Source organism: Prionailurus viverrinus, chromosome A1, assembly GCF_022837055.1.
Source record: "Prionailurus viverrinus isolate Anna chromosome A1, UM_Priviv_1.0, whole genome shotgun sequence".
Classification (NCBI taxonomy): domain Eukaryota; kingdom Metazoa; phylum Chordata; class Mammalia; order Carnivora; family Felidae; genus Prionailurus; species Prionailurus viverrinus.
Genome location: NC_062561.1, coordinates 57,059,778 through 57,077,626, shown reverse-complemented (window position 1 = coordinate 57,077,626; position 17,849 = coordinate 57,059,778). Strand labels below are relative to the sequence as shown.

The window sequence follows — 17,849 nt, the reverse complement described above, 5'->3', positions numbered from 1 at the left end:
TTTTGTTTTATTTTGTTTTTGAGGGTGAAGTGAATGTGGGGCATCAAAATAGCCGCTTTTGATGCACTGAAGGTATCCGTGAAAGATTTCACCAATGTGATACTGTTCAGTCTCACAGCACATTTCAGATCATTTTTTTAAAAACGTATCTTTCTGAATGTTTTTTTTTTCACACTGAAATATTTTTAGGTCAGAGAGAGTGATGGACATCATTTCTTTAATTATAGATAGCACTATTTCCTGGACCCAGGAAATGACTTGGATATCAAAAACATCTTTAGTACAAAGTTCAGCATTTCTGTCTGCTTCTTCCTGTACATTTTTAAAGCTGATTTTTGGGTTCCAAGAATAAAATAAAAATATGTCAAGACAACAAAATACTGACAAGGAAACTGAAATAGGAGTCAGGTTACCTCACTGAGCTAATACTGGTAAGATTTACTTATACCTACACAATAAATATGGATTATATACGTGTTTGCGCTTTTCAATTAGATTTACAACTTGAAATATAAATAGTACAACCAAACACTAATATGATATCTGTGATCCCTTTTTACTTTAGAATTGTCAGTAAAAATAAATAATTTTAACTATATCTGCGTCTTGAAAGCTGAAAAAAATATTTCACAAAAAACATTAGTAGAACCTCACTCCAAAGACACTGCACGTAATGAGAACTTCAGCCAGCCCAATTTTAATTTTAAGTGATTACCCAACAAATATATCACATTATTGAGATGCTTTCATACACTCTTGTTAAAAGGGCACACACTTAAGCATGGACTTTGCAAAAAATCCAACCTTTCCCACTTAGTTTTTAAGCAAATTCCTTCCAACTACATTACAGTAACTCATAATTATGGTGATAGCTTTTTTTTTAATGTTTATTCTAAGAGGCGGGGGAGGGGCAGAGAGAGAGGGAGGCACAGAATCTGAAGCAGGCTCCAGACTCTGAGCTGTTCACACAGAGCCCAACACAGGGCTCAAACTCAGGAGCAGTAAGATCATGACCTGAACCAAAGTTGGACACTCAATCGACTGAACCACCAGGTGCCCCTATGGTTATAGTTTTATTGCTTAAACTCAACATCATTTTTATCACAGAATGACGAGGATACAAAGATGCAGTTTCATGATATCAGCAAGGAAGAAAGAATAGCACAATGATCTTCAGATGAGACATGTTTCTGATTTTGTATTTAACTAAGAAGGATAAGTACAAAATACCTTTGGTGGAAGCATTAGGGAACCTACAGATTAACAGACTGGGAAATTATTAGAGGTTAGAAAATGAAAGGTAGACCAGAAGACTCATGAGATAATAAAGGGTAAAAAATGGACTGTAAGCCAGCAAAGGCAGCAAGGATTTCATGGCTTAATATTATAGAGACAAAAAGAAAAAAAAAAGTACTATAGAGAAGTGAACTATCCATTCTTTGCCTCTTTTATGTGCAATCATTTCTGCACTTATAATCATCCCAGAAGTTGTAGCTAAGAAACCTACAAGGAAATGCAGTGGGTGGGGTTTGGAAGTCTTACATTGCTAGAGAAGAGAATTGGAATACAAAAACATCTAAATAATAAGGGTAAATACCATAAATTGTCTATTGAGTCTCTTAGAGGATTGCATTGTATCAGTGGAGACTAATCAGAAAAACAACGATCCTAAAAAAATTGAAACACACAAAGTGCTCAGTCTCTGATCAAATTGAGGATATCTAACTACTGTTCCACATGCCTGTTAGAGAATAGGATAAGTTTTACCTCAGGGAAGATATCTAGAACTTCAAAAATTCCTTGTGGAAAGTATACGGTAATCCATGGAAAATTTCCAGGGACCAGTACCTACAATTATAGGTTATATATAGGCAATATAACCAGAGTCGTAGAAAACCCAGATCTAGGAGTTTCCAGATTATGGACTAACATAGACAGCTATGACAAATATATTCAGGAAAATAGAAGAAAATTTCACCAGAGAGTAGGGAGTTAGAGATAAATGAGAATCCTACAAATCCTAGAAATTAAAAATAAAATGATTGTAATAAATTAACAAAATATTTTATACCACTGAAGAGAGTGCTTGTTGACTGGAAAATAGATCAACAGACTAAAGTAAAGCGAGGAATAAATTAGGAAGAAATTCTTAAAAGATATAAAACATGGAGTAATGCAGTATCTGTTAACTAGAGTCCCAGAAGAGTAAATAAAAAGGGTAAGGCACAAAAAGCATTTGAGAAAGTAACTGATGAGCTTTCAAAACTGATGAGTGATCTTAAGTCAAATACAGAGAAGTGCTATGACCCCACCACAAATAAGATAAATAAAAGAAAAATCTTACTCAGACACTGCAATATAACTAATAAAAACCAAAGCCAAGATAAAATGCTAAAAAGTGCAAGAGAAAAAGATTTATTACCTACAAAGGAACAACAATAAGACTGACATTTAACTTTTCAACAGTATCATGGAATCAAAATATACTGAATGATATTACCAGGGTGATTTACAAAACTACAATGAGATACCATCACTTCACAACAATCAGAATAGCTAAAATGTATACAGGTTTCCACCTAGAATACTATGAACATTGAATATACTCAAGATGGAAATTTAACTAAACACAGGAACTAAACACAGGAAGAGCAATATAAAGGTAATTCTACAGATTAACGATCATAACATTATACTATGAAGTACTTTCTATCAGTACATTTAAAAGTTTAAAATAAGTGGAAAATATTAGTGAAACATAATTCAACAATAATGTCACTAGAAGAAATACAGATTTATTAGATATATAAATTTAATATGTAATCAATTTTTTCTGGTATTTATTTTCCCCCCTCTGGCACATAGTTGTTAACACAATATGCACAGAGTAGTGTCTCCTTCATGCTCACCAGCTCCAGTCAGTTTAGTATCATAAATCTAATAGACCACGGGGGCATTCTGTGGAAGGAAAGGCATTCAAATTTCCAAGTGGACTCAATTATAACCTACAACTAGAGAACTGATATATTGCTAAGGAGGACAGTGAAGGTATAATGCTGGACTTGCCAGCTAAAGTAAACTGCTTTTGGTGGTCTTTTAAAAAAGGCATAGAGAAAAGGTATGCCCCAGGTGAAGAAACAAATGTCACAAGATACACTGATTTGCCTCAGCAATGAAACGTAACTGGAACAGTAACTTCACTTGGAATCACCACCAGATAAAGTTGACAATAACCTACTGTCATTTCTAAGGCCCAGCTGTCTTCTGCAAAGGCCAAAATAAGTGAGTTCAATCAGAATGTGATGGGAATCACCACTCCTGCCTCTGACAAATTCTTGATGGTGGCAATAATCTCTGTATTCCTTCCATGAAAATGATATTACTCTGCTTTAACTCTTTTCTGAGTAGAAGTAGTTCCTGTGGCTTTCATTTAGCCCTTCCTGTTGGGACTAGAGTGAGGCAAGCAAGAAACTTAGTGCACAAAATTAAAAAAAAACACTCATTCTCAGAATGATGCATATTCCTCCTTAAATATTGTTTCCCAGGCTGCTTATTTATCTTGCTCTAGTTCCTGGCCCTGCATCAAGCCTTCATTCCACTGCCCAGAAGAAGACTGTGCAGATTCTGCCAGTGGCTAAGCATGCTTATTGTAAGTAGGCATTTTGCAACAGTGGGTCCTGACACCAAATTATTCCCTATGAGAGAGTTGAGTCAAAACTGTATTGTTCACCTGATGTCCACAAGGTTCTGTTCTGACTTGTGGAGCAGTAACTATTTGGATCTCTACAATTAGTGTCAGTTCAGAGTCCGTGTCCAGAAATATACTGATTATTTTCCCTTCCTGAATGTGCCAAGTGAGGTACCACCTTGGGAAATGGCTGTATATGCATTTTTAAAGTTGTGCAAGGAAGATAGTATAAATTGCTGTCAGTGTAGAAGGTTCTTTTCTTAAGGGGACATGGCCTCCCCTTCATCAAGAGGCTTGAGGTCTATCAATTAAGCCTGGAAAATAAGAGATGTGACTCCCTATTTTGATGATTCAAGTGAGACCCCCTTCTCAGTAGACCTAGAGATTTCCTGCTTCCACAGATCAAATAAAACTTCAACAGACTAGCATTCTATTTCAGTTCTTCAGACACTATGATCAGATAGCTCATACCAAACATCTCCAAGTCAGAGGGATTTTTCCACTCCTTTGAATCAGTTATCCATTACAGTAACCATGTCCACCTTAACTTTAGGGATCATGTGACAACAATCAATCCCTTTTACCCAATGACCATATCATCCCAATAATAATTATTATGAAAAATAATAGTTATTAACTTTACTAAGATATTAAGGTCAGATTAAAGCTTTCAAGTTATCAGCCACCACTGTTCCTTTTATTCACATCAAATTCTGAATTTGTCTACAACAGAGAATACAAAAGAAATACAACACATCTAGTATTTAAGCAAAAGCTCACCAACCTGTATCAATCTGGAAAAGTTCAATGTGTGTTAGTGTACAACCTGAATTGGGAATCCTTTGGGAAGTAAGCCTGTTCCATTGTTTTACCGCACATTAAACAACTAGAACAAATGTACTACTCTGCTGACTTCTAGCAATCCATGGGTGTCTTGTTTTTATTTAGATCAACATGTTTATTTTCTCACTATTACAGTAATTTTTTGTGTTATTTTTTGTATTTTTTTAAATTACTGATTTTATAAATTACACTGTGCGCGCACACACACACACACACAGATGCTTAAAACACTACAGGTGCATAGAGTTTACAAGAACGGCCACTCTGACTGCAGCTGAGGTACACATGCCTACGTACCTTTATAAATTACGGAAGCATAAAAATGCTCCCAACTATAATGAAACATATGTAAATGTTTTCCTTAGCGTGAAAATTTCTACTGAAGCTATTCTCCTGCCAGCCCCTTTTTCATGATATAATTTTTGTCAGAGTTTGTTAAATGAACATTTTATTAAAATGAATTATATAAGTAACTTTTAACTGAATCTTATGGCTTTTAAAACTCTCCTAATAAAGTTTGTCACTCAAATTTTTTAAAAGATCTGTAATTGTGTAAAAGTATTAAACTACATACATTTATACTGTAAGTGCATCAGGTTGTAAAATTTACCCATTAAATATATTACATATAATATTGGGTACAAATTTGTTATTAAGAATTTTTTTGTGTAAAAACATTTCAATAATATTCATAAAACTACTCATAACTTCAAAATAATCAGAACATTGATATTATATAAGCAAAACTTTCTGATGACAATAAAGCCTTTATCAATGAATCCATGCATGCAATTCATATATTCACAAAGTCAAATGGTACATTTAAAGGTTTTACACCATTTAAACATCTGTTTAATATAACTGAGGCATGAATCACATATAAATATAACTGAGGCATGAACCCCATTTGGTCTATCCTACCCAATATTAAAAAAGAAATATATATTACATAATATACAATATAATGCAAATTATATAATACATATTATATAATATATTATATGTTACATATATCATATATTATAGATTGTATATACTAAAGAAAGAATATGTATTCTATATTAAAGAAACAAAGAAAGAAAGAGAAAACAAAAAAAGAGAAAAGAATGGGAAAGAAGAGGGAGGAAGGAAGAGAAAAGGAGGGAAGGCAGAAAGAAAACAGTATTTACTCTTGCAGTTCAGAACCTAAGTTCTGATAACAATACTGGCTCCATTTTCTCAGATTTTATCTAAAGCTCTTGAATTATAGGATATGCACAATTCTCTTTGTAGTATATCAAATTAAAAAGAAAAAAATCCTGTGGAGATTTAAATTGAAATTGAAATGCAAACATAAATATACATTTTAAAATAAAGTACTTTGAAACCATTTAAGAAAAAACAAATTCCTATTTTTTTCTCATTCAGTGACAATATATTTTAATGTGTTCAATGAAATAAATAATCACAAATCCACACACTTAACATTAACTTACTCCCTCAGTGAAAATAAATATACCCCAGTCAAAATGTTAACGCAAGTAAAATACCTCAACTATGACAGAAAACCAAACAATTTGTGTATTTTGAATTGCTGAAGTAACAAACTGAAAACCAAAAGAAGATACAGATCGATCTCTCTCTCTTTCTCTCTCTCACACACACATACAGACATCTGTGCACACGCACATGCACACATCTGATAGGCAGGACCTGTAACTGACTAATTAACTAGCTATATAGTAATATCACCTCCAGATCTTCCTAATTCACCGTTGTAAAATCAGTTCTCTGTTTTTGTTATTTCGGTGAAATTCTCATGTATTAAATAAAAATAACTATATATAATAAAATACACAATTTTTAAGGTTATTTATTTATTTTGAGAGAGAGAGAGAGAGAGAGAGAGAGAGAGCAAGCAGGGGAAGAACAGAGAAGCTCCGCACCAGCAGCAAGGACCCCAACATGGGGCTTGAACTCAAGAACTGTGAGATCATGACCTGAGCCAAACCAAGAGTCAGACGCTTAACCGACGGAGCCATCCAGGTGCTCCTAAAATATACAACTTTAATTTTGTAAATATTGCAAACTTCAAATTTTTTTCTTGTTCATTACCACAAGTGATTGTGACCATTTCAAAAGAAAAAGAGATTAGAAGTTGATAAATATAAGTTAAAGGCCTGCTTCTACTTTGTCAGCTGTAGCATCCTTAAGAAGTCATTTTGCATCTTGAAATTCAATTTTCTCAATTAAAAATAGGAATCACAGTAATTCTTTAAAATGCCTACTTCAAAGGGACACTCACTAATACTCCCTCACTTACTAGTACTAAACTGATTTCCTGACCTATATCGTGTTAGGGCCTGGAACAGTTTCAGGTGCTGCTCTGAGAACATCTGTGCATACCCCGGTCACATTATTGTTATCTTCACTCCCTGCTTTGTAATGAAACCCTTCCTAGGTACCCAAAACCATTGTTTTTGTTTGTTTGTTTGATTGTTTGTTTGTTTTAAATACTGTGTTTCCTTAGCACCAACTTGGGCAACATGTTTGACACTTGATTGCAGTTTCATCAATAGGATATTCAGGGAACTTTTTTTTTAAACCTCTTAACAGAATTTGGACGTATCTTATATTCATTTTGTGCTCCTTGTAACACTGAGGGCCTAATAGGCACTCACTAAACATAAAAATGGGCAAAACTGAAATAAGTAAATTTCCAATAGTATAGTATATAATATTTTACACAATACAAATTCTGACACTAGTTTATATTGAAAGTTATTCCATGTACTTTGTACTAATTAAAAGCTATTCTATGTACTAACATACTAATAATATTATACCATGAATTTTTTTAAAGCTTCTTTGAAGACCATTCTCTACAAGTCTCTTGCATTTTTGCATGTCTTGTCAACAGAATCACTGACTGCCTTTTTCGGCACAAGTTTTCCAATGATGTTTGTAGAGTGAAAGCCTTTGAAGACGAAAATAAAGTCTCTCTCCAGAGAAGTATATTTAACTGCTGATTATAAAAAAAAAAATCAGGTGTTCTAAGCTTAGGTTTCCTCTCTTCATCTCACCCAAGAGATGCGTGAGAAATGAACTATTCTCATTTCTATCCTAAATCTCTTGCATTCTGCCACCACCTACAGACTACCTTGTTATCTTGTCATTAGGTAAAATTCTCCAACTTTCACAGTCCTTGATAAAGTCTATGTTCAATATTCTATTTTTCAATAAGCAGAAGCATAAAGTCAATCATAGAATTTTAAAATGAGATAACATGGAGATCAGTTTTCCAACTCCCTTATATTACAAGTGAAAAACTTGAATTTTAAAAAATAATTGGCTTTCTTAAGTTCATGGTGTGCTAATAGGAAGGTAGAGACTAAATCCTAGATTTCATAATTCCTGTCAATGATATTTTTCTGCATAATTACAGACTCACATCTAATACACATTTAAATTTGCTTACTATAACTCTGAAGTGTAGCTTGTTTCTGTCCACTTTTTCTGAATGAGTTTATGAGCCCTGTATTAACCTTCACTAATTGATACTGTACAACAATCTTATCTCAGTGCTTTAAAACAGTTTTGTTTTGTGTTGTTTTATCCCGTAAAACTCATGAGTATAGTGGAAGTGCTTTGACTCCGATGGGTTGTCCAGAGCTTGGGTCTGGTAAGGGTTGGCTCAGCCTCATGGGAGGCTTAGATTTGTTCCCGATGGATTGGGTTTGACTTCAGTTTGCTTACCTAGGCTAACCTTTACGTCTCTTCTCATTTTCATTTCATAATCCAGGCTGAAAGGGATTTACCATGTGGGACATGCCGTTACAGAAAAGAACTAAGCAAGAATAATCAGAAAAAAACTTTTAAATGCACTCATATTGGCAATGGTCACATGTGCTCAAATTCCATTGTCCAATACAGTTCATACAACTAAGACGAAAAGTTCATAAGCAAAGACAATAGAATGAGAAAGCACAGACAGGGTAGGAGGAAATAAATGATTGCAACAATTGGGTAAAATTTAAAAAAATACCATATACACACCCAAGATTTTAACTATGATTTTACAATTCATACAGAGGAATACATCCTTTTTAGATGTAAATTTAAATGAGCTTTGACCACACAGAGCAGTGAATAAACTAAAAGCATTGGAAGTTCATTTGACTGAGTTGCAAGCATATGCCTCTCATGTATCTGCATGCCTATGAGTGGAGGCAGTGACTCTCTTTATTCCAAACTATTTTTACAAGGATAGTTAAATAGCAAACAGTGTTGGAAAATAAGAGACAGTGTCTGAGACCCAAGGTGGTTTGTATGTTGTCTAGTATAACAAAGATAACCACCCTCTGGGCAAAGGTCAGGCCAATTACCTATTATAAAAGAGTCATCTCCCCAGAATACATGGTTCCTCCCCTTTAATTCAACCCACTGCATGTGCAGGCATCAGGCAGTCCCGTCTGCATCACCCCGTGGTATTGGAACATACAAGAACAGGCCCAAGTACAGATATTCTGACCATTGATGTACTATGATTAATAATCTATTGTCTACAACTCAAGTGTCTCAGGTTTTCTACTGTCATCCATGAAAATGCAATAGGCTACCTTGTCAGTGAGAAAGTAGAGTAAAATCTCATACACTTCACTGTTGTTGACAACTGTAAGTGCCTCTATAAATTCAAGGTTGTTCTCAGCTACAGAAAACGTCAGCACAGCGCTGGTCATGTTAGTTTCTGAGATGCTGCACTCTCCACACAGGCATGGATTCTTTGTTTTTCCTCATGTTCACTCTGTACATAAGCTCACCATCTAATTTTAGAAAATATAAACCACTGAGAGAAGGAATCACTTTGCTTCCCATGACTAAATGTATAAATCCAAACTTTTCTCCTTCCCTTATGTTTCCCTTTTACCTCATGTTCAAATGAAAGAAATATTCCATTTTCTGTCTTTCAGTTCCTTTCCCTGATCTTTCTCAAAAGCATTTGCACATTTTATTAGGATGCTCTAGCCATTTAAAACAACAAGAAAAAACTCCTTTACTGAATTTTCCATCCTAACCACAATCCTTAACTATACAATGTACCTTCACACAGGTATATATTTTAAAAAGGTTGGTTAATTAGCCTTCTGAATTTTATCATCTTTTGATGATTCTTGAATCCACCCTCAGCCATGCAACAAAAATCTTCTCTGTTAACATTAATAACTTATAGGACAACATAACCAATTCATATCACATGATTTCTAAATTGTATTTCTCATAAACACTGACCACTTAAAACTTGACTCCTCCCTCTTAAGACAGTTTCTATTTTTGTATTATGACCTTATACTATCCTGGTATTTCTGCTACTTCTTTCACTGCTCTGTTTCATTCATTGTTTCCTCTTCGTTTACTAGACCATTTAAGAGGAAGATCTTTAATACATAATCATATGAACGCTTCCAACTCTATCTTTTCTTATTTATTGAAGTCACCAACTGTTATGCCTTCATATTACATTCTCATAAACAATAAAGGAGTGATCCAACTAGTTTCTCTATATCCTTACCTGCATTTGGTGTTATCCCTGTTTCTTACTTTATCCATTCTGATAAATTTTTAAAAATTTATCTATTTTTATTTATTTTTTATTTTTTTTTTAATTTTTTTTTCAACGTTTATTTATTTTTTTTGGGACAGAGAGAGACAGAGCATGAACGGGGGAGGGGCAGAGAGAGAGGGAGACACAGAATCGGAAACAGGCTCCAGGCTCTGAGCCATCAGCCCAGAGCCCGACACGGGGCTCGAACTCCCGGACCGCGAGATGGTGACCTGGCTGAAGTCGGACGCTTAACCGACTGCGCCACCCAGGCGCCCCGAAAATTTATCTATTTTTAGATAGAAATCCTTTGCTGTATATATGGATTGCAAATGTTTTCTCTTAGTATGTAGCTTGTGCTTTCATTCTCTACACAGGGTCTTTTACAGGTAACAGTTTTGAAGTTTGATGAAAAACAACTTGTCAATTTTCTTTTTATCCACCATTCTTTTGGTGTCAAGTCAAAGAACTGTTGACTAGCTATAGTTCCCAACCATTGTCTCTGAAATTTTTGGCAAAAAAATATTATTTTATATTTTATATCAGTGAAATGAACAAGACAGAGTGGGCTGGGGCTAGACAGCATCTCACTTCTCCTGCCATTTTTGTTGTTCCCATCTGCAAGCTGAGCCTACCTGCCCACATTACAGCAAGGTGGCAGTGTGAGCTACCCTGTCCTCCCCCCTCCAGTGCTGTCAATTAGATCCAGTGGCAAGCTGATCCTACATCCATTGGGAGGCAAAGAATTGGTGCCTGTGGTGCCTCATTTTGGGGAGGGAAGTGGAGAGACCAAAGAAATTCCACTCTACCCATTTGCAGCCAGGCATTTTGAGTCAGCACTGAGGTGGAGTCAAATGGAACCAGCTTCCTGGTGAAAATGCATATGCACCCAGCCCTCAACTAAACCTTAATAGTAAGACTACTCATTAAAAAATCAGAATACCTCAGATCTAGAGAGAGGAAATACTTATGGCAACTATATTTTATTTTATTTTTTAAGTTTTTAGGTTTATTTATTTATTTTTGAGAGGGAGAGAGAAAGAGACAAAGAGAGCGAGCAGGGGAGGCAAAGATAGAAAGGTAGAGAAAGAGAATCCCAACCAGACTCCATGCTGTCAGCACAGACCCCGATGCAGGGCTCGAACTCATGAATCACGAGATCATGACCTGAGACAAAAACCAAGAGTCGGATGCTTAACCAACTGAGCCACCCAGGTGCACCAAGGCAATTCTGTTTTAAAAGTAAGGATAATAGTGCTTGCATTGTTAGCACATATACTAAAACTGGAATGACACAGAGAAGATTAGCATAGCCTGTTCACAAGAAAAAAAAGAAAGTGAGAATAATAAAGGTAACTGAACATAAATAAAATTTCTACACTTCACTCTAAGTAGTAAAATTTGTTTTGTTTTGTTTGAGAGAGAGATGGAGAGAGCATGAGCAGAGGAAGGGCAAAGAGAAAGGGAGAATCTCAAGCAGGCTATGGACTGTTGGCAAAGAGCCTGACATGGGGCTCGATCTCATGAAACATGAAATCATGGCCTGAGCTGAAACCAGTGTGGGACACTTAACTGACTAAGCCACCCAGGTGCCCCAGAAGTAAAATTTTTCTATCAGTGGATTGTGATAAGTTTTATCTGTCTGTTTTAATAACCAAAGGAGCCAGTAAGAAAATGATATAAAACAATATACTCAATACTATAAATAAATCAAGATAGAGTTCTACCAAAAATACTCAAGTAACTCACAGTAAGGCAATAAAAGGGAAACAGAACTGAGAACTAGAAAAAAACAAACAGAAAGCAACTTACAAAATGACAGATTTAAGTCCTAGCATATTAATAATTACATTGAATATGATGGTTAAATATAGATCCAACTATATTTCATCCACCAAAAACTCATTTCAAATACAATGATACAGTTATACTGAAAGCAAAAGGATAGAAAATGATACATCATTCGGGTATTACTTTGGAAAACAAAGTAAGGCAGGGATGGCTATATGTGATCAGATAATACAGACTTCAGACCAAAGAAAATTATTAGGGATAAAGAGGGACTTCATATGTTGATAAAAGTATCAATTCATCAGCACAGCATTATGATCCTAAATATATATACACCAAATAACAAAGCTTTAAAGTACATTAAGCAAAATCTGTTACAGCTGAAAGGAGAAATTAAGAAATCCACACATATACTTGTGAATGTCAACACAATCCTTTCAGTGATTATGGAAGTATAAGACAGCATATTAGGAAGGATATACAATAAATGAACAGCACAATAAATACTAGTAATCACTTTCTTATGATATTACTTAAGAAAAAAATATGTGTATTTAATAAAAATACAATTCACCAGTATAATTATATATGATGTACCTTAAAAAAATAATGATTCTGTAAGTATTCTCTGAGAGGTAAGAACCAGAATGAGAAAAAAATACTTGTAAACAAATAATCTTTAGACATGTAGGTAAATATAAAATAAACCCTGTTTCTATAAAATGATGATAAAGATGATGATGATGATGATACATTAAAGGAAAGTGCAATACAGTATACACATCCATATATGTGAATGTCTGTAATATTTATGTGTATGTGTACATACATATGGTAGAAATCTACATAACTCCTCTTAGAAATTAGCCAATTTTCATCACATTGAGCACTTTAAATATACTTTTTTTGGGGGCATCTGGCTGATTTAGTCAGTTAAGCATCAACTGTTGGTTTTGGTTCAAGTCATGGCCTCACAGTTGGTCAGTTCAAGACCCACATCGGGCTCTGTGCTGACCATAGACAGCCTGCTTGGAATTCTCTCTCTCCCTCTGTCTCTGCACCTCCCCTGCTTGCTCCTTCTCTAAATAAATAAATAAATAAATAAATAAATAAATAAATAAACTTAAAATTTGTTAAAAATATATACTTTTCTCAATTTTTGATAGATAAAATAGACAAAAATGTAGTAATAGAGAAAATTTCAACATCATAATAAATAAATTTATTAATCTTTTATGGAACACTTCAATTAACAATTAGAAAGGAATCTTTTACGTTTTATTTTCTCTTGAATACGATGTTTCAAAAATTGAAATTTTTGAAATTTTGAAAATTGACTCCACAACAACTCAAAAAAGAATTGCAAAGATTTGGTATCATGCATATATTTTTAAAGCACTGCAATTAAATTAGAATTACTTATTAATTATTTCTTTTTCAAATTTTTATTTAGATTTTATTTAGTTAACTTATAGTATAATATTGATTTCAGAAGTAGAATTTAGTGATTCATCACTTACATATAACACCCAGTGCTCAACACAAGTGCCATCCTTTTTTTTTTAATTTTTTTTTTTTTTTTTAGTGTTTATTTGAGAGAGACAGAGAGACAGAGAGACAGAGTTCCAGCTGGGGAGCGGCAGAGAGAGAGGGAGACACAGAATCTGAAGCAGGCTCCAGGCTCTGAGCTGTCAGCACAGAGCCCACTGTGGGGCTGGAACTGACAAACTGTGAGATCATGACCTGAGCCGAATTCAGACACTTAACCAATGGAGCCACCCAGGTGCCCTACAAGTGCCATCCTTAATACCAATCACACATTTAGACCATTCCCCTCCCAGATCCTCCCCAACAATCATTTGTTCTCTATAGTTAAGAGTTTCTTCTGGTTTGCTTCCCTCTCTTTTTTTCCTTTTCCCCTATGTTCATCTGTTTGTTTCTTAAATTACACATACAAGCGAAATCATATGGTATTTGTCTTTCTTTGACTGACTTCTTTTGCTTAGCATAATACATTCCAGCTACATCCCCATTGTTGCAAATGACAAGATTTCATTCTTTTTGATGGCTGAGTAATATTTCATTGTGTATATACACCACATCTTCTTTATCCATTCATCAGTCAATGGAAATTTTGGCTCTTTCCATAATTTGGCTATTTTTGATAGTGCTGTTATAAACACTGGCTACATGTGTTCCTTAAAATCAGTATTTTTATATCTTTTGGGTGAATACCTAGTAGTACAATTGCTGGGTCATAGGGTAGTTCTATTTTTAACTTTCTGAGGAACCTCCATACTGTTTTCCAGAGTGGCTTCACCAGTTTACATCCCCACCAACAGTGCAAGAAGGTTCCCCTTTCTCCACATCCTTGCCAACATTTGTTGTTTCCTATGTTGTTAATTTTAGCCATTCTGATTGGTGTGAGGTGGTATCTCCATGTAGTTTTGATTTGTGTTTCCCTGATGATGAGTGATGTTGAGTATCTTTTCATGTGTCTGTTGGCCATCTGGATGTTTTCTTTGGAAAATTTTTATTCATGTCCTTTGCTCAATAAATTGGAATTTGCTTTGGGGCTCCTGGGTGGCTCAGTTGCTTAAGCGTCTGACTCTTGATTTTGGCTCAGATCATGATCTCACATTTCATGGGATGGAGCCTCGCATTCGGCTGTAAGCTGAAAGCATGGAGCCAGCTTGGAATTCTCTCTCTCCCTCTTTCTCTGCCCCTCCCCCATTCACATTCTCTCACTCTCTCTTTCAAAATAAATAAACAAAATTTTAAAAATAAATAAATTAGAATTTCTTTTGAAGACAGTACAAATCATAACCATATGTTGTGAGTTAAATTGTGTCCCCCTCACCCAAAAGACATGTTGAAATCCTAATGCCAAAATATCGATGCATATGACCTAATTAAATTAGAACAATGTTATTCTGGATTAGGGTAAACCCTAATCCAATGACTAGTCTTCTTATAAGAGGAGGGACATTTGGACACAAACATGCAGAACGTTGGACAACATGAAGACACAGACACACAAAGAAGAATGGCATGTGAAGACAAAGGCAGAGATTAAAGAGATGCATCTATAAGCTAAGGATCACCAAAAATTTCCAGCAACCACCAGGAGTTAGGAGGAAGAATGGAACAGATTCTCTCACAGAAACTCCAGGGTGAACCAATCCCGCCGACACCTGGATTTTAGTTGCCAGTACTGTGAGATAATCTTTTTTGTTGTTTTAAGCCCCCCAGTTTATGGTGACTTATTATGACAGCTCTGAAAAACTAACACCATACTTTTGGATATGGTAAACACATGATGGGTTGAACAAGAAGTTGTAATGAAAGTTTAAAAACACTAAAACAAATAGCTTCTTAATAAAATTCAACTGCACATGGGAAATTCACCAAGACAATATACTAGATCATAAACAGATTTTCAATTAATTTTAAGGGATTATACATACATACATATATGCTCTAACTGCAACTATATTACATTAAAAGCCTATAAGATACCTAGGGGGCACCTGGGTGTTTCAGTCACTTAAGCGTCTGACTTTGGCTCAGGTCATGATCTCACAGTTTGTGGGTTCAAGCTCTGTGTCAGGCACTGTGCTGACAGCTCAGTGCCTGGAGCCTGCTTCAGATTCTGTGTTTTTCTTTCTCTCGCTGCCCTCCCTGCCCCCTTGTACTCACTCATTCTCTCTCTCTCTCTCTCTCTCAAAAATAAATAACATTAAAAAAGAAGGTACACAGGATAACCCTAAATATTTGGAAATTAAGCAAACATTTTCTAAAGAATCTGTTTACCAAAAAGTCACATGAAGTATTTTTAAATAAATCGTAATGAAAATATAGCATATCAGAACTTATGCTGCACCTAAAGCATTCTAGGGAGGGAAATGTATAATTATAAAAAGTCAAATCACTTATTGCAAACAGTTTAAAATTATATATCTAAATTTTACGGTTAAAAATAGAATAAGAAGAATAAATGAAATTAGAAGTAAGCAATAGAAAGGAAACAATGTACCTGAAGTAAGCAACAGAAAGGAAACAATTTACCTTTGCTTCCCCTTACTGAACTTCTGAAACTCTAACTGCTCACAACAAGCCCTCCAGGATCTCTTTATCACTTGCCTCCTAAAAACATAGCCACTAATGCATAAATCTTTTTACCACCCATCCTACCTTCCTGAGTGCTGATTATGAGCCTCTCGGGAGGAGCCTTCTGCAGAGTGTGTAGAACTCTTCTGTTTCTGGAGGTGGAATGAGACCAGGGAGTCTTCTTCCCTGTGGGGAAACAGGTTCAATAATTCCTTATATTTACATAACTGGATTAAGAAAGCTTAGGGCAGAAAGCTGCCACCACAGGACAAAAGCGCCCAAGGTTAGTTAGGAAGATAGTATAATGGGATCCTGAGTAACTTGTTATATCATGTGCAGGGAATTACTTTTCATCTGGCACCAATATACTTTGATCACAAACCCCACTTGCCCCCCCCCCCCAGACCCTTTGTTTCTTACACACAAGTTAACAATTACTTTCTGATTGTCTTCTTCATGTTCACTACATGTGTTAAGATCTTGTTTTCTTCACGTTCACCACATGTGAAGGATCTTAAGTGCTCAATAAGAGCTCTCCTGTTTGGGACTCTCATCTCCTTCTGTACGTTAGCCTCTCTCATATTCAATTCTGTGTCTACTCTCTTGCTGGACAAGAGAGAACTCCAGACTCAGTCTGCAACACTTCCCTTGTGGGTCAACAGAAAGATTTATAAAATTGAGGCAACACAGAGCTCATGGCCAGGGCTGAGAGAGATGGCATTCCTGAAACCATCTGTCAAAGAATATGAAGCTAGAAGGGAGAAAGTTAAAACTTTACAGATTTCTCTACATTGAAAAAAAAAAAAACCTGGGGGTCCCTGTGTGGCTCAGTGAGTTAAGCATCTGACTTCAGCTCAAGTCATGATCTTACGGTTTATGAGTTTGAGCCCCGAGTCAGGCTCTGTGTGACAGTTCAGAGCCTGGAGCCTCCTTTGGGTTGTGTTTGTGTGTCTTTCTCTGCCTCTCCCCCCACTCACACACTCTCTCTCTCTCTCTCTCTCTCTCTCTCTTTAAAAAATAAATAGACATTTAAAAAATCTGTGCAGCATACCACTGAAATCCAAGGGAAGAGCAGACATGGCAGTGGACATGAACAGAGTGACATTTGCATGCTGTCTCTTTTTTTGTCTTCAAATATTTAATTTTATTGATATTAAAAATATGTATTCTGAGAGTTTTTAAATTAAATATCCATAATGATACAGTTATTTTGGAAATTATACCAAACTACTTATTGAGAAACATCATTGTTATTTTATCTTGTGTGAGAAATCTATCATCTTAGTTTGGTTGTAATATTTAAAGCCAACAGAACATGTGTATCCTGCACAGTGCTGAATAGTGGTGGTCAATAAATGTCCACCACTATTAATTAAATGATGGCGTAAGCTTAGAAGAGATTTGTTTCTCAGGAAACAAATTGTTTCTGTTTTGTTTTTATAGAGAAACAAATTATTTGTTTCTCTATAAAAAATGAATTCACTCTTTTCCATTCTCTGATCTACTGATCTACTGTCAGGGTTCCTTGTGTCTAAAATAAATGAAAAATCAGAAAGCACTGAATACCTGTTATCTTAGCCCATTCTTCTTAGAACCCTAGAACAAAGAGGAGGTGGAATGGATTTATAGGACAATAGGAAGATATTTAGTACAGTTCACTATGTAAAATTTCAGGATCTACTCTTGGATTTTTTTCTATATTGAAAGTCTTTTTCTACATTGAAAAGCCTAAGTCAGAGGAAGTACCAAGTTCCAAACACAACTATATTAAGTGTTGATATTAGTTCAGCTAAGACCCTATCTGAAAATTAAATGTCAGTCACACATAGTGGTTTTTAT

General features: G+C 35.3%; 1 long non-coding RNA gene and 1 other non-coding gene across 2 annotated transcripts in view; one reads left to right on the top strand and one right to left on the bottom strand.

Annotated features, from left to right (window-relative positions):
- The first annotated feature begins 11,363 nt into the window (after nucleotides 1-11,363).
- LOC125147315 (U6 spliceosomal RNA) lies at nucleotides 11,364-11,466 on the top strand. Its single transcript, XR_007145149.1, has one exon. It is a non-coding gene; the product is annotated as a U6 spliceosomal RNA (small nuclear RNA).
- A 4,637-nt stretch (nucleotides 11,467-16,103) lies between these two features.
- Nucleotides 16,104-17,849, bottom strand: part of LOC125176838 (uncharacterized) — a 297,248-nt gene continuing 295,502 nt past the window's right edge. Inside the window, exon 5 of the long non-coding RNA XR_007156413.1 lies at nucleotides 16,104-16,196. This is a non-coding gene — a long non-coding RNA (uncharacterized LOC125176838). The remainder of the gene's footprint in view (nucleotides 16,197-17,849) is intronic.